This window comes from Danio rerio, chromosome 23, assembly GCF_052040795.2.
Source record: "Danio rerio strain M-AB ecotype USA chromosome 23, GRCz13ab, whole genome shotgun sequence".
In the NCBI taxonomy this organism is placed as follows: domain Eukaryota; kingdom Metazoa; phylum Chordata; class Actinopteri; order Cypriniformes; family Danionidae; genus Danio; species Danio rerio.
This window is the reverse complement of record NC_141043.1, coordinates 44,172,104-44,190,813: the sequence shown is the minus strand read 5'-3', so window position 1 is coordinate 44,190,813 and position 18,710 is coordinate 44,172,104. Positions and strand designations below refer to the sequence as shown.

Here is an 18,710-nt window from a genome sequence, read left to right as displayed (position 1 = left end):
ATTCAACTTCAATGCCTCTTGGACGCCTACCCAGGGAGGTGTTTCAGGCATGTCCCACCGGGAGGAGGCCTCGGGGAAGACCCAGGACATGCTGAAGGGACTATGTATCTTGGCTGGGCTGGGAACGCCTCGAGATCCCCCTGGAGGAGCTGGAGGAAGTGTCTGGGGAGAGGGAAGTCTGGGGTTCTCTCCTAAGACTGCTGCCCCCGCGACCCGACCCCAAAACAGCAGCAGAAAATGAATAGTAGATTCATTAATTTAAATGACTCAGAAAACATTTACTATATACTTGGAGAGGACGAAATTACTGATCTAAACTGGCTGCAAAACATATGTACACCATTAGTAATGGTTAATCAACGCATTTGCCTTGTTTAAAAAAAATCTACTCATTTAATCTTGCAATTATTATAATTTATAGAGATGTCGTCTGTTTTGATTAACTTTTCTGTCATTTATTTCTCATTTGCTGATTATTTTATTGATTTGATGATGTTAATATATATAATAGCCTATGTAATACACATATCTAAAATGCTTTGGCATTCAAGTCAGTTTTGAACTTGAAAGAAAGAGAGAAGCAGATTTTACCTGTCAGTGGATGCACATGGCTCCTGAAATAACATTTAACATATTTCTTTTTTATTTCAGTCTTTTTTTTACAGTAACCCATGGAAAAGGAACATTGTCATAATAAATACAGTTCAAGAGTTCACACTTAGCTGATGATTTACAAAGCTTATTTGGCATGCTGTCCCGGGAGAGAGCCCCGAGCTCAAGGGCTCCTCGAGCCCGGGGCTTCCTCCCGTTGGCAGAGCAAGAAGGGAGCCCGAGCTCGGTGGATCTCAGAACTCCCCTGCCGCTGTAGCTAAGGGAACGTAAGGAATTAGACAAGCTTGATTGTTATGTATGTTGAATGTCTTTGGATGGTGGGAGGAAACCGGAGAACCCGGGGAAAACCCACGCGGACACGGGAAGGACATACAAACTCCCCACAGAAACACCCACCGGTCCTATAGAACTAGGACCGGCGGTATTCTTGCTGTGTGGTTCACAGTGCTAACCACTGGACCGCCGTGCCGCCCAATCGCAGGTAAAGGAGGAGAATAGGGGAGGAGGGGGGTTTCTTCCAAACGAAGATAAAGTGAACTGGAAACTGAGGCTATTTATGGTGCCTTAGGGCTCATATGATTGGAAGATTAGTGATTAGCAAATACGAGACTGGACGTGATAAATCATAAGCATGTGATCCTCTCGAAATTAGTTTATGAATAAACTTCACTTAATAATAAAAATGAAATTATGTTTTGTTTGTCACATATAGTTAACTATTTATGTAGTGTGGGTAAATGGTGTGTTTTAATCCGGCTACCACCGCAAGTATATTTCAAACCTGTGGAAAGCACTGTAATGTATATCGGTACCAAACTATGAGCCCCAAAACAAGGTACAAACCAAAAACATGACTCCAGTGTTTGAACTTCACGTCAAAAACTTGACTGCAGCAGTTTCAATTTACTAGGAATTCTATGTTTTTGACACAATCTACATTGTAAAAGCGTAATAAAAATAAAATTGAATTGTATCGTCACACCCCTAACTAAGGGGGCAGGACTTACACATAGGTAAACTTTTACAGCATGACTACAAAAAGCTCAGTCCTCCAGTCCACAAACAGCCGGCGCAGTGACAACGCCATTAATCGTGAGTGTGGAAGCGGCCCAGACTGAGGACAGCATGGAGGCGTTCAACAGTCTGGTGACAGCAGCCAGAAAACAATCCCAACAGCAATTGGTGGAACACCTTGGTGAAATAAACCAGCGGCTTGACATCATTTGACATCACTGCAAATCTTGAGCGCCTGCTCACGGCTAGATATCACAGAGCTGGCAACTCCTCACATTTTTTTGCGCTTAGAAATGTTTCCAGTTTGGCTGCGATGTTGAAAAACCTCCACATTCTTCTCTCTTCAACTTCCGTGGTGGTTGAACATTTGAATAAAGAATTTCAAAAGGCATAAAGACTCATGGACTGCGCTTCAGAGTCTTATATAATGACTCACTGCAGCCTCATTTTTCACTGTCTGGTTTTATGGTATTGTGGAACTAAAAATGTTCTCGATGTGACATTATAGGTTCTTTCAATATGTCGAGTGCAAGGTCGGGTTTTGAAGGTAACTCATCCATTTTCTATTTTGCATATTTTCAATAGTAAATGGTCAACCTTTTAAGATGATTGTTGAGCTATGGAGAAAAAAAATGAAGAGAGCACTTAAGTTTCTTACAGCTTACAGGATTTGTCGGTTATAAGCAGTGTTGTGCACGTTCTTTTAAAGACCCATTTCCACTGAGTAGTACAATACGGTATGATATGGGTCGGTAGGGGTCACCTTTATCAGGCTTGCATTTCCACTGCCAAATGGGTACCAATGGTGTACGACAGAAAGTTTCAGTCAACGTCATTCTCGCTTGTCGAAATGTCAAAGTAAAGCTGTACGGGTCACTTACATAAATGAGAAGCACTTCTCACAAAGCAGATGATTTATACACATAAATACTGGTGTATAAATGTTTATTACGAACTTTTCTATGAACATAATTTGATTATAACTGCAGATTAATGATAAGGCGAAATAGCCAACTGTAATGTCTAAAATTATATATAATAAATAAATAAATGCAACATATAAGAACACATTCAAACCCTTACAGTCTCCGATATGTTACCAATTACAGAAAAACAACATACAGCAGACATTTATTTTGAGTTTTTTTTTTGTTTATTTTGACCTTATTTGAGTTCAGAAACAACATGCAACATAGCCCGCAGTCAGAGCAAACCTCCCATCTGCATCTTTAAACTTAAGCAGCACATGTAACCCCTGTTTGAGATTAATCCCGTCAGTTCATAATAGTCCAAAAGGCGACGATAATAGTTAAACAAGACAGTTTGAAAGAATCGAAGAAACGTCAATAATCACGCGCACACTATTATCATCAGCTCAAAAAGTTCGTTATATCAAATACAGACACGATCGCGAGCTCCCGGCAGAAAGTGAAAACCACTTGCACTTTTAGATGCACTCGTAAAACAACAGAGCATGGCAGATTTTGAGAGAATTACGAGAAAAAAAAGTAACTACTGAGTTACAAAACCAAATTTTTTAGAAATATAAAACATTGTACACTAATCTACACTATTTTTTTATGTTGTTGTTGGTCAATGTGAGAGACAACGGCAACATGACCTCGATTATATATTTAGATATTATTCAGTTTAATTCTGTCTGAGTAATAAGTGTTTGCTGTGGAGAATAATCAACTTTTATTTGCTTTGACTTTGTGGCTTCGTTTCCTCCATTGGTAGCAGAGTTCACGTTATCACTTGCGTAGGCAGAAGTTGCACGATAGAAGTTTGCAGTTTACAAACACTACATTTAAACTTGTTAGGTTAAACTTGCCATCGTTGGTGGTCGCTGGTGTGTCACCGACTGTGCTTATATCTGAACACCTGCACTGCAATGCGATTGTATTGTCAGTAACAGTAACAGTGTTGTAACGGTGGACACAGTAATTCATTTGATTACTAGTTACTTTAAAAAGTACCGTTAGTTATGGCACTTAATTTTAGCGCCGTTATTCCCATCACTGGTTATGGGTTTGATTAAAATGTTAATATTTGAGTTCTGATAACATTCCTTCCAAATTTCAGAAAATGTTTTTGTCTGACCCTTTAACATCCATTTTCAGTTCACAAAAGGCTCTTTAAGGTGGAAACCAACTTTAGATTATCAAAATATTCTTCACACTTCAAAATCTAAACGTATTTTCATAGCTCGCTGGCAGATATTGGTTCTTTTTTTGAAGCATACCCTCACTTAATGTTTCTTGGAAGATGCTGCAAAAAATGTTTAAACATCCATCTAGTCCACAAAAAGAAGAAAAACAATGAAAAAGAAGCACGGGATGCAAAACGAAAACAATAAAAGGTGTAAAATAAAGGTTATAAATGGGTTTTCCAGTTATGCCAGAAAAGAAAAGTTTTTAGTTAACCAAATATAATGTTTGTGTTCACTTCTCTTACTTTGAAGAATTTTTTTACATTCCAAAGAAGAGGCATGGAGGATTTAAATCATCTGTAAATAAATTGACTTATTTTTGCATTATTTGGTTGTCGTTTTGCTATTTTGCCACCAACTCTCAACAAATTAAGTCTATCAAAATGTTACCTCTTTAACCACTAGAGCTAAAATTTTAGTTGTAACATTCAAATAGGGGGTTTCCAGGGATGGGTTGCGGCTGGAAGGGCATCCACTGCGTAAAACATGTGCTAGATAAGTTGGCAGTTCATTCCGCTGTGGCAAACCAATATTAATGAATCACTAAGCCGAAGAGAAAATGAATTAAGAAATTTAAAGGGGGGCTCGCCCGGGATATTTTAATAAAAATATACCTGATATAGTACAACTTGCACTTTTACCTTGGGAATCGAGGAGTTTAGACAAAAGCTGAAGATGTTTTATTTGTTTATTTTCTATTAGGTAGTTTAGAGGATACTTTTCAGCCCGTTTGGGGTTTTTGTTTTATTGATTTATTTTATTTGGCACCGCTTGAAATCCTCTTTCCCTTAACCACACAATAATTGATTTATTTTTCTCTTGTGAGATACTGAGAGATAAATAAATTCACTTGTTTTCGCATTATTTGCTTGTCGTTTTGCTATTTTGTTACCAACTCTGAACAAATTGAATCATTTAAATGGCGTCTTCGCGATCGAAAGAGTCAAGCACAGAATGCAAAAGGAAAACAAAAAAGCCTAAAATAAAGTTTTTAAATTGGCTTTACAGTTACGACAAAAAAGAAAAGCTTTTAGTTTCCCAAATATAATGTTTGTGTTCACTTCTCTTACTTTGAAGAATATTTTAATATTGCAAAGAAACTGTAACAGTTGCCGTATATTGGTGGCATTTTTGCATCCCGTTCTCTCTCTCTTTTTCTCGCTCTCTTTCTCTCTCTCCATCTCTACCGTTCATATCCTCTAGGTCCGCCTTCGCGGAAGCCCATTGGTCAGGAGACCAGTCACTCATCATTGGGTGACGTGGCGCTGTCACATATAAGGACGCCAGGGAGATCGGATGACAGCACGCTTTTCCTTTGATCCTGTTTTTGTGTGTTTTCGCCGACATGATTTTGTTATTCGTTAATTTTGCTTAACTTTCGTTTGGATAAAATTATTTAGTATATTTTCTGCCCATTTTTGAACTACTTTGTGATTTCTGTACATTTATATTCGATTGTTTGTTTGTTACTTTTGGTACAACTGTTACCTGGCAAACCAAAAGAGATCATTGAGAGTTGACTTTGTCCTCAAAGTAAGGTGGACAGGGAAGATGTCGTACGACTTCCATCTTACATACACGTAGTCAGTCCATTGTTTAAAACACCAGGTAAGAAAGTGAATGCCACTTATGTATTTGTTTTGTTTTTAGTTCAGAATAAGTAAGATTACGGCGCTCGGCGCTGAAGATTTTTCTTTTCTTTTTCTTTTCATGTTTCTAGCGAGGTAAGGGGTTTGCTGATGAGTTAGAATTGTTTTGTTATATTTATTTCTTTGATTTGGCTTCACTAGCGTCCCCTTACTCTTGAGTTGACCTAATTTTGTTTGATACTTTGTTTAATTTGTTACTTTATTATTTTATATTATCACTTTTGTTGGCAGTTTTGTTGTTTATGTCTTTTACTTTCACCCATCATCTTGTAAAAGTACCACATCTTTTAAATGTTATTACTTTTACCCTAGACTAACATCAAAGAGGTTGTAACAGAGACATGGAGGATTTAAATCCTCCAATGGATGTTATACGCTCTACCACTGAGGCATGAAGTTTATTATCAATACTTGGAAGCATAAAGCTCAAAATGCTTCAATTTGTTTCGTTTCTTTCTTCCAGGTCTCCAGGTTTGAGGGCAGATAAGGCGAGCGACTCTTCTCAATTATACAATTATAGATTGCTATCCTGATTGTGTCTCGGACATTTGTGATGTGATAAATCACAGCCATTGGTCGCCTCTTCTAGCTTTAATTACAGATTAAGGGTAATTGAATTCCACCATCCATCATTAAAATTAGTCGCAGTCTTGCCCAGCCCTTGCTGCCAGCTGACACAAGATAACTATTTAAATCATTAACAGATGATCATTTATCTTACTCGATTGTTGTTAAGACTTGGGGACATATTCAATCATAGCACCTATCACCCAAACTTTCAGTTATAAAGTTGACATTTAGATGCAGACATTCTGAAAACATTTCTTACAACAGTTGAAACTTTATTTGGAAACTAAAAGTTCTAATAAACGACTTTTGAGGTCAATTGCAATTATACAGACTCTTATTTCTCGTTTTTGTTCCATGTAGGAACCATGAAGAGGGTTGTTTTGAACAGATAAATGGATAAACACTAAATAAATAAATGGAGCAAGCAGCATAATTGGCAATTTAACAGTCTCTCTGTTGTTTTGGCACCTTTAGAAATAACTAAGCCAACGCTGTGAAGGACGTCTTATCTCACTACATCTTCCCTCCAGAGAAACACAAATCTAACAGCACAGCCACTTCAAAATACAGAAATCAGATCAACTGAAAGGGGGAGTTCATTAAACATGAAACTTTTTTAAGGCATAAAAAAATAACACTTTTTATTTTTCAGAGCTGCGAACATAAAGGGACGAAATCATAAAGTATGAAAGGTATTTGATATAAGCTACTACAAAAGATCTCGCCACTACAAAACTTCTCTGTCAATTTCAGATGCAATCTGAGCTGTATCTCAGATGTAATCAATGGATCAGTGCAGAATAAATGCAGAGAGAGACGAAAATCGAAAGGAGATCAGCTGAATAGATGCTTCATTTCTACCCATGTCGAGGATTTTACTGCTTATGCTGTAGTTTAATATCTTGGGACGCTAACTAAATTTCTTTAAATTATTTCGCTCTGTTTGTATCAGTTACATTTATTTTCCTTGGGGTTAGAGCCTTATTTATTAGAGGTCGCCCCAGTGGAATGAACCGCCAACTATTCTGGCAAATGTGAAACACCCATACACTCTTGCATTCACACACACACAAACACTACGGCCAATTTAGTTCATTCAGTTCACTAATAGCAAGTGTTTGGACTGTGAACTTATAAGTGTTTTACTTATAAGCTAAAAAGACAATAATGGTCCAATATTCCTGACCATTATAACCAAAAAAAGCCTACAAATTGGTCATATAATATCAAATATTCATTTCCAGTTATCAACTAAATAATTTGTAACTTAAATTTAGTTTGTCACAATTAAATTGTTTTAAATTCAAAATTGTAATATATACACATCAGAACCTATGAATGGTGGAAAACATAATCTGTTATTGTATATCAAAACCACCTGGGTTTCCACTTTTGCATGGCCTGGATTTAAAAAACTTCTCCCTCAAGTTTTTTTAAACTCAAAAACCCTCCTCCTTTTCCACTGCTGTTGCAATTTCTAGCCAAGAATTATTGTTCATCTAGTTCGCCCGAGTCCCAAAAAACATCCACCAGCCGAAATCATCTTGGCGCACCCAAAGCGAACCTTTGCAAACACAGCGATGACGTCACATTCACCGCGCGCACTGAGTTCAATAACAGAAAGCTGATTGGCTATTGCATGTTGGTCTCATTTGTAGTTGTAATACCGCAAATTACTTCTGAACTAGTGAAATAAAGAACTACTACACCCCAAAAACCAAGCAGCAACAACAAAAAGGAAATTAAGTGAGCATTAGATGTAGCGTTACATGGACATCGGGAAAAAAAGACCTGTGCAAAAATATTTAAGACCTAGAACAGTGAATTTAAGACTTTTTAAGGCCTAAAATGTCTTTATAAGACCCCGCAGAAACCCTGTTAACAGTTTTTGTAAACTTTCAAATCTTTTTTTTTTTGTGTGTGTGTATTTTTGTTTACAATGGTTATTTCTAAATGAATGATTATATCGACTGAGCAAAAACACTTTTTGTAAAGCCGCAGTAAATTGCACAGTATTTCTTTAAAAGCCTGACATCTCATGTTCAATAAAAAAAGTAATTTGTCACCCTCTAATTAATATATAAATAAACATTTGACCAAAACTCGGTCACGGATGAGAAATATTGCAAGATCGCCGACTTTTGACTGCAGACTTTCTTTTGCACATCCAATTAAGCTTGAGATCTTTTCTGAGACTCACAAAAAAAGCTTCCTTTTCCTCAGGAACAAAATTGAAGATTGAACTGTAAAATTGCCATCTTGAGGAAATAATTGCGACTTTAAAGAGACCCCATTTGTGATTTCTCCTTCTTGCAGGGGGATTCGTTGATTATTATTTGAATGCGAACATACACGAGAAGCTGAAACAAATCCTCACGATGACATCCTGGATGTATTACAATAAGCATTGCGAGAAATGTCTTGTTAAGAGGGGAATTATTAATGAGATCCGAGTGTTGATTAGATTGACACGCAGCCGCATTGTTCGAGGCTAAAAAATAAAAGATGCAATTCTCAAATAAATGCCCGCTTGCCCTCGAAATGGCTCCGCAGGAAGATTAACAGATAATGTTTCTTGTGTGCTGTTGGGAAAGTGAATTAGATTTGTACCCAAATCTGTTACATAAACCTGCGCCGTGCCGGAAAACTTTTTGCAATGAGTTCTTTTATATTTTTCACTCTGTGTACTTTCTATACTCTACAGATTCAGCCGTCTTCAAAGTGAAGCTCGCCGAGGGACGGGGCGTTTAGTCGACAACATCTGAACTTAAGAGCCTGTCAATCAAATCTCAGCGGGAGCAGGTGAATCCATCTGAGGAAAATGACTGTAAGAATTGGGAATTGCTGTGAAAGCATGGAGAAAGAGGACGTAACGTAGAAACAGGGTGAAATGCAGCAACACGCAGACTGACAGATCAAATGCGCAGTGAACGCAGGAGAAATGAATGGCGAAAAGATGGAAATGAAAGGAGAGATTCACTTAACAAAGATCCGCCGAGTGAAAATGAAGTGTGCTTGTTTAAACCTGCAACGGTGCTAGAATTTCATTACAGCGAGCAGCAAGTGGGATTCCTGTTATTCGGCTTCAATTCAATCTATATGGATATATATATGCTGGAATGAGCTGGTCTACCAAAGACAAAATCAAATCTTTCACACAAGTAGTGCTTCTTAATGCTCATTTAAGAAGCATTCCATCATGTTTTTTGTGATGCATTTAGACTAATAAAAATACACTAATAAAACAGAGGCAACACGGTGGCTCAGTGGTTAACACTGGCGCCTCACAGCAAGAAGGTTGCTGGTTTGAGTCTCAACTGGACCAGTTGGCATTTCTGTGGGGAGTTTGCATGCTCTTTTGCATATATATTTGATATATATATATCGATACTCAGACACTTTTAATTTGGTATTGATATTTTTGAAAAAGTATCGATATTTTAACTATATTTCAATAATTTCTGAATAACTCTTTTTTTTTTTTTTTTGCGCTGTATACAGGATGGTAGGTGACGCTTTGTATATAAGACTTTGCAATAATCAATCTGCGGTGGAACATGAGCTATCATGTGCCTTTCAGCTAACTTATGTACATTGCAAAACCCAAAAAGTTAAGGTAACTCAAATCATTTGAGGAAACCAATTACAACAAACCATTTAAGTTCTAAAACTAATCCTATTGAGTACTGTGAACTTAATACATTTGAGTAAATTAAGCAATTAGAGCACATTAAAACCCAATAAATGAACAGAACTCAAACCAACTGAGTACTGTAAAACCCAATAAGTTAAGGCAACTCAAACCGATTGGGAAAACCAATTGCTACAAACCATTAAATTAAAAAAAACTAAACTGTAATGAGTACTGTGAACTTACTCCATTTAAGTTGAAATAATGAGGTATTTAATTAACTCATTACCTCCAACACTGAGTTCCAAACTCCTTTGAAATGAGTAGAATTAAAGAGCCCATATTATACATGAAATAGGGTCATATCTTGGTTTTAAGAGTCTCCAACAACAGTCTAATATGCATGCAAGGTCAAAAAACACTTTCATGGTCTTATAATCTGCATTTATTTTTACCTAATTATCCCAGCGACTCCTGTATGAATCGTCCAGTGATTCATTTGTTCCCAAACCCCTTCTTACCGCGAAGCTAATCTGCGCTGATTGGACCGATGACAGCCTGTTGCGATTGGTCGACTGCCTTCAGTCAGAGAGTGAAATGCCAAACAGCTTATCAGCAATATAAAAGTAATCACAGTTCATACACGCTCGATAGTGTAGGCGTGGATTTTAGCTGCCAGTGGGTCAATGTAAATACAGACTATGGACTTGAAAATACAGACGACTAACTATTTTATTGAGCAAAATCTCCAAAAACAGTTGAGGAGATCTCCTAGCTTCTCACTCTGCTCTTTTCACAGACACACACACATATTGCACACACACACACACACACACACGCACTTAACCCTGCTCCGGACGACAACGCGCGCGCGCACACACACACACAAACACACAAACCTCCTGACGACAGCGCGCGCACACGCACACACAGACACACACACACACACACACTACTCCTCGTCCACGGAGCTCCGTTAACAAAGCAACTCGCGTGGCGTTTTTAACGTGACTTTGCACGCGATAAGAGAATATAGCCAGTTAACCTGATACAGTACACGCGATTACAAGTAACAAATCACAACTAAATACATTTGCAAGCTAGAGTCAACGAGGCAACTTTAATCGCACGTACTTACACTTGAGAAATGGAGGAAGAAAAATCCTGACGTCCATCAATAAGTTACTCTTTACTGATCCTTCCTTTAACAAACGCTGATGAAGTATTCTTTGTAGCATGTAGTTTGCAGAAGTTTCCAGTAGTTTCCAACTGCTTGGTTATAATGCTGAGGTTTCATCTTTGGGTAGAGACTCAATATATCCATCTGCAGTGTGAGTTCAATCGACCGGCATGTTTGTGTGTGTGTGTGTGTGTGTCTGGGTTTCTGCGTCAGAGGGCGGGGCCTCAGGTTTGAAATCTCCCGGGTTTGCGCGTGCACGTGAATAACTTGGTTTCGTTAGTACGTCATGGCGAAACACCTAATGAATCGGTATCAAGGCGACTCGTTTGAAGCACTACGAGTCGACTCTTTTATAGATGAATCAACCGTTTTAAACACTGTACACTAACAGATTTAAGCCTTAGCTGGATACTTCTCTTCACTTAGAGCTGTGTTACACACTACATGGAGGGGAATTTTCAAAAACCCATAATATGGGCTCTTTAACTACACTCCTTTTATTTGATAAAGATGACTGTTGGGTTTTACTGCACAGTGTACTCAACACATGCAAGTCGCACACTTCTGCATTACAGAATGGCACGATGGCAGAGGGGAATGGTGTGGTGCTACTTCTCATCATGAGAAAGTGGTACCCAGCAACAGTACAAGCAACCTTTTTAAACACTTACAGACAACACACCCTGAAACTTATAAAGAAGCAGAACAAAAACACCTGCCCAGTGTTCCTCTACCCAGTCTCCCATTGTCCGACAAAAGACATTATAGGAGAGTTTCAAAGGTGGCAAATCCTACATACTTTCTCTATCTCTCTCTCGTTACCATTAGGTGAATAAGAATACATATAAAAGTATGTGTATGTGTACAGTGTGTATATACAGTATGTGTGTGCAGTGTGTATATACTGTGTGTGTGCAGTGTTTATATGCAATATGTTTGTGTTTGAATGTATATATCACACACACACACACACACACACACACTTTATATATTTATATATTTTATATCATATACAGTTGAAGTCAAATGTATTAGCCCCCTTTGAATTTTTTTTTTATATTTCCTAAATGATGTTTAACAGAGCAAGGAAATTTTCACAGTATGTCTGATAATATTTTGTTCTTCTAGAGAAAGTCTTATTTGTTTTACTTCAGCTAAAATAAAAGCAGTTTAAAATTTTTTAAAAGCAATTTTACGGTCAAAATTATCAGCCCCTTTAAGCTAATTTTATTTTCGATAGTCTGCAGAACAAACCATCGTTATACAATAACTTGCCTAATTAACCTAGTTAAGCCTTTAAATGTCACTTTAAGCTGTGTAGAAGTGTCTTGAAAAATATCTAGTCAAATATTATTTACTGTCATCATGGCAAAGATTAAATGAATCAGTTATAAGAAATGAGTTATTAAAACTATTATGCTTAGAAATGTGCTGAAAAAATGTTCTCTCTGTTAAACAGAAATTAGGGAAAAACTAAAACGGGGGGCGAACAATTCAGGGGGGCTAATGATTATGATTTCAACTGTATAACAATCTTTTTTTTTTTGAAAAATTACATTAACTTTCAAAATAATAAGTAGTATCGTATCGGTATCATTATCGTAAAAACTTCAGTATCATGTTGCATTCAAATATTGTGGTGTGTTCCACTGTAAAACATATGCTGGATAAGTTGGCGGTTCATACTGCTGTGGTGACCCCTGATGAATAAAGGCACTAAGCCAGGAAAAATGAATGAATGGTAAAATAGAAATGTGCATTTTATTCCCTCTGAAAGTCATTTCAGCCTGACTAAAATGATTCATTGTGATTTACAAAAGCGTCACTAAAATGACATTTGAAATGCTGTAAGGCTGGCATAATGATTTCTCAGGTGCATTGTGCATGCTAAACAGGCCTACACGATTGCATCATATTTGAAAAAAAAAAGTTTTTGAATGATTTGGCAAACTTTCAGACACATTGTGCAAATGGCACAATAACATATGCTGTTCGCCAGTGAGATTTACCTTGATGTTTCTTTGTTTGCTTGTACTGCATCTCAGAGTCTCGCTGACACCACTGTCTCCCTGGTAACCAAGAATACTGACTTTTAAAAACAAAACAAACGTCTTTGCTAAAAAGAAAACCCAACTTTTTTATTTAATTAATTGTTCCTGTTGGAATGAGACCGAACTTGACACCAACAAATAAAAAAAAAGTAAACAGGTGGAAACTCTGAGTTTTTACAATTTCAAGAGTTCAACCTCAGATATTGCTTAATAATATTAGCAGGTTTGACATGCTGTTCCAGAAGAGAACCCTGACCTCAGAGATAATTGAGCCCGAGACTCTCACCTGGTCGATGGGAATGTAAGGAGGTACGAGATCAGCTAGTTCTCAGCTGTTTCTAAATTCCAAGAATGCAGAGAACAGACTTGCTTTATTTATTTTTTTATATTTGCAGTGCTTTAGAGGAGTCACAAACTTACATACAGCACCCTTAAGCATTTGTATGTAAGGGTAAGTTATAGGGGTGTAACGATTTATCGTTGTACGATTTATTGCGATGCAAAAATGTCTCGATATGCATCGTGGCGTTATGACGATTTGATTACGATATGACGTCCGTTTTCTCTAATTAGTTGAGCTGTTTGCACGTGAGCTACGTTCCACCTGCTGTCGCACGTGAGTTCAGATTGCAGCAGCAGTAATGTTAGCAGACCAAGATGAGTGGAGCTGAAATAGAGGATGGCCCATCCTCTCAAAATCAGACGTCTGGCAACATTTCGGTTGTCCAGTCATTGCTTTAGACTCGTCCGCTTTTTGACACGCATACTGGGTCAAACATCCTAAGTTTTAAAGTCTTCACAGTGATTTACATACTTTGCACAGCGACAGGGATACCTCCTAATGGTGTTGAAAGAGTCACATACTGTATTTATAAGGTACAATTCACCCTAAAATATCATTCTGTCTTCATATAATGTTCCCGCCGCAAAATCACACATGACGTGAGCTGACCGTGAGCTGTTACTACTGAGGGCGGACTGATAGACGCGCGCGTATGGCAAGCCGTTTTAGCATTTAAACCTTTGTTCTGACCATAAATATATTTAGAGATATCTCTAATTATATTTTGACTAGTCATAATTATAATTTGACTAGTCAGAATGACAATTAGAGATATCTGCAATTACAATTGTACTAGTACGAAATCAGATTGGAGATATCTGCAAATATATTATGACTAGTCATATTCCTCCATTGACTTCCATTGAAAAATATTTGCAGATATCTCTAAATGAGTTTTGACTAGTCACAATTGTAATTAGAGATATCTCTAAATGAATTTAATTAAATATGAATTAAATACCTGGAAATGTTTTTTTGCACACACAAAAAACGCAAGTGACCAAGCAAAGCCTTAAGCTCTTACTGTTAAATTCAATTGAATAGAAAGCTTATTTTTTTTGCACCTTTACTTAAATTGTTCCTTAATTTTGTCTCTGTCATTTCAATAATATTTTTAAGAAGTTTTTAAATTGTTTTATTTTCCAGAGACAGGCCTGTTTAATTTATTTTCTTAAAGAAGGTTCAGTTTAACAAGTTGAAACAAAAGAAATACATAAAAAATAGTTTACTTGGTAAAATTTGCATTTCAGTTTAATTTTCAATTTTTATTCCAAATATCGTGATACATATCGAATCGTGAACATTATATCGTGATACACATCGTATCGTGAGCTGAGTGTATCGTTACACCCCTAGTAAGTTACATACAAAGTTAATGCAAACGCACAAATAGAGGCAGATTAGTCAAATTACACAAAAAAGCGGTTCCATCTATCTCTATTATTCGCTATTACATTCCTGTGTTGCGTGATTATTATTATTTTTTTCTCGCTAGTCTCTCTCCCTCTCTCCTTCTCTCTCTCTCCGTGCTTGCTCGCGCTCTACCTCTCTCCCGCTTCCACCTATAGAGTGGCTCCAATTGGCTACCGCTGCCCAGCTGTTTGCCGTGCTCCCCCCCTGACATCACCCAAGGTCTCCAATCCAGCCGCTGACACCGTGGCATAAAAGTGGTGACAGGACGCTACTCGGGAGGTCCTGAATTTCTGTGTTGTGCTGTGTGTCAGTGAATTTGACATCTGTTTACTGTGTTACAATTTGGTATCTGTCCGTTGATATTTGTCTGTTCTCTATTTGTCTACCATCAGTGTTATGCGCATCTGAGGTTGGAGAGTGGGACAGGTAAGAATTTTGCGCGACATACATTGTGCACACGTAGTTTGAATATCTCTGTAGTAGACACACTAGGTAAGGGGCCTGCTGCGCCCACTGTACTTTTGTTTTCTCATCATTTATCAGCGTAGGTTAGGTAGTGCGTAATGGACGCGAAGATTTCTTTTCAATAACTTCTGTATTTTTCTTTTGGATAGTTAGGGTAGAGGTTGAGCCAATAGATTGTTTTGTTTTATTTATTTCTATTGTTTGGACGCCGCCCGCGTCTCACTTCTCCAACTCTCCCATCTATCTGGTCAAACGTCTTGTGTCCCATTTGTTATCTGTAAAATAACATTATTTTGCAGCACTCCAAAACCACCTCAAGCACTTTTATCGAGGGAACCAGTTTTTTGCTAGCAGCTGATTAGCCTACAAGGTAACGTCATAGTTCCTCCACTCTATTACACAGATATAAAGCTTGTGCACGAACCGTAGTTATTCAGAGAACCGTATCTGAGATAGTAAACTGTCAGGCCTAATATTATGAGTGAAGCTTAAAGGGCCATGAAACCCCCTCGTTTCAGCAGGGTGTTTTCACACCTCTACTTTGGAAAAAGTCAGAAAAGTGGGCGTGTCCAGCTCTGTTTAGGGGGGAGTGTCGGAGGAACTAAAATGGGATGGTGTGGGAGTGTCTATTTGGGCACACGCGAGTTTCAGAGTACACACACACACACACACACACACACACACACACGGGAGAAAGTGATGGTGTTTACATGGACATCTGTAGTCGAATTATTTGCCAAATTATTAAATGGTGGACTTTAACTGCAGTTTGGCTCTTTCAATTAGGGAACTCATTCATGCCCCAAACGAGATATTTGATTCGAGGAACTGCTCTAAGCGTGTATTTTTCATGCAATGTTTGATACCACACGGCGAATGAGAGAAAAAAACCCTCCGCATTTCCCGGAAACTTAGATGCACATAGCAGGTAGTGTCAAAAAGCCGCGTGTGTTATTCCGGTCACAAAATGCGGTGAAAATCATACACGAGGTTAAAGTTTGGTTGTGGTGCTAACGTGTTTACACTCGATGCAATAGTTAACTTAGTTCGATACGAACAAACTGAATAAACAAAGAGCACTGCTCGCTCACTTACCAAATCTGTAGAGACAGGACAATCACCAGCAACTAGAGCCGCGTCTTTATGAAGAGAAGACAACAAGCGAATCCAGATCTCAGCGTTTGCAGATGAGAACAGCTCTCAGGTAAACAATAATCCTCCTTAGACACGTAAGTTATTGTTGTCGAGCGTCGCGTACACTGTAATCCACGCGTGACTCTGAGCTCTCACAGAGAGAAAATGAAAACGAAACTTAACTGCAGCAAACTATAAAAGCAACACTTCACGCTTGTTTTGCCAACACAACGTGGCGTCTCTGTCGTCTAAACACTGTGACAGTAATGAATATTAATGAAGTTGCACAATAGAGCGCGCTGATTGGTTTGAACGAAGCCTTACTCATGCATTAATGCAGCACACTGTAAGACGTAATAAGACACACTCTGGCACAGACGTCCAGTCTGCACGCTGGAATACACGTTATTATGTCATGGCCGTGACGCAGCTTCAAAAATTTGTTTCAAACCGGAAGTACGAATTTGCTTGAAATAACGCAAAAACAACCAATTTACACTTTTTAGCAAAATATATGTGTCCTAATAGTGTTTTTAGCAGTGTGGGACACATATACTACTGTCAACAGCTCAAAAAATGTGTTTTGGTGTTTCGTGACCCTTTAAGAAATGCGTTAAAATCTTTTAGAGGTCCATGTCCTGACCTCTGAATAAAGCAGAAAAATTAAAACCCTGATTTAATCAAAACATTTCCGGCAGAATCTTTGCTGGTGTGCATTTATATGTCGAAAGTGTACCGTTTGCATAAATGTGGGAAGCATAAAATTATCAGATCTCATCATCAATGTAAGGAAAACTAAATAAATAAGCAGCAAGAATGTGTTTTTGTGCTAAAAACATACATGATGAAGTTAATCATTAAAATCAGTACCTCCGACTCAGCGCTGCTGACCTTCAATTACTTATAGACCCGTCTCTCCCTCAACACCAATCAGATGGAGACTAATTACGGCCAGCAGATGTTTTGGTCTGGAGGTCAAGTATAAAGTCCAGTGATCTGTGTATTTAAAGCAGAGAGAGTGTTGATGAAGCAGTTAATGGTGCATGGGCTTCCTCTTGCTTATATGCATAATATTCTCTGAGATATCCCTTTTATCTGTCTGATTTGGGCCCATTTTAATGCATCTTTCTTTTTTTTATTGCTTGTTTTTAATCTGTTATTTTTATTTATTAAGGCTTTTCGATCCAATTTTAATCTTTTGTAATAATTTTATGACTGCTTTTAATCTTTATTTTATGTGAAGCACTTTAAATTACAATTGTGTATAAAATGTGCAATATAAATAAACTTGCCTTGCCTTGCCTTTAGGCTGAAAACTCAAAGTAAACCAGCAAACCACCCAGTCTGGTTAAAAGTGATGTAAATTGTAGTATGAAAGTGCTTAAGAGCTCGGACTGAAGGGTTTCCCTGAAGGGTTTTCTTCAAGGGTGTTGCATCAAAATTCTTACCCTCAGGCCTTTATTGAAGTTAAATTGGATTTATTGTCAAATTTAAACACATTTTAGGGCAAAGGAGGAAGAAAGTTATATGTAGATCCTCCAGGAAAGTGGAAAAGAGGAAATTACTACAGAACATTAACTTTTACTGACAATAAATAAGACATTTTTAGTGTTATTATTATTCAGTAACATGACTCTACCACAACCTATGATTACAACTGAGCTGTGCAATGCATAAATAAAATGTGGATGAAAACAGAGAAGAAAAAAAGAATTGTCTGTGCAAAATCTCACTTTTAGTGTTGACACTTTGATAGCATTAGTTTAATGAATATTTATTTTATTAATATTATATCAAACATATTAAAAAATAGGTGCTCTATTTTTACGATTTAAGCACAATTTAGGGGTGTGCCCAAATCCCCTTTTGCTATTTTAGGGACAAAAAAATACAGTTTGCGCCATGGTGCATGGTCTAACTGGGATGCACTTAATAAGTTGTGAGAGTGTTTTGAGCATAACGTACAATAAACCAATCAGAGTCTCATCTCTCATTCCCTTTAAGAGTTGCATCACGCCATGGCACATTTGCTATTTACATGGTGAACTTTGTAAGTGGAAAACCTGAATTCTTCACTAGCAAGAAAACATTTAAACAGAGCATTTGCAGCGCGAGGACAAAGAACGAGCCTCCTCCATTCAGCCTCTTTACTTGATTTACACTTTTTACTTTACACCTTTACTTTTGTGGCATAAGAAAACTGTCTTGTACTCACTCCACTGAAGACATCCATTAGCCTACATATTCAATTAAATTTGTTAAGCGCAAAGAGGAGGGATGATGAGTCAAGGAGGTAAGACTTAAACCTAATTCTCGGCCATGAGATGGGTCACACAAAACAACACATAACTAATAATTTTATTAAGCAACTTTGTGGTATTCTACAGAATTTCATTTTAATAAAATTAATATTCATGCAAAAGATTTCTTAAATTA

General features: G+C 37.6%; 1 long non-coding RNA gene across 14 annotated transcripts in view; it reads right to left on the bottom strand.

Annotated features, from left to right (window-relative positions):
* Nucleotides 1-18,710, bottom strand: part of LOC141380563 (uncharacterized) — a 55,810-nt gene that overhangs the window by 21,431 nt on the left and 15,669 nt on the right. For 5 of the 14 annotated variants that reach the window (XR_015524092.1, XR_015524078.1, XR_015524084.1 and 2 more), the window contains exons 4-6: nt 17,145-17,270; nt 12,878-12,937; nt 31-200 (exon numbers count right to left, since the gene is read on the bottom strand). This is a non-coding gene — a long non-coding RNA (uncharacterized LOC141380563). The remainder of the gene's footprint in view (nt 1-30; nt 201-12,877; nt 12,938-17,144; nt 17,271-18,710) is intronic. The other 9 variants (XR_015524080.1, XR_015524087.1, XR_015524083.1 and 6 more) reach the window with 4 other exon arrangements.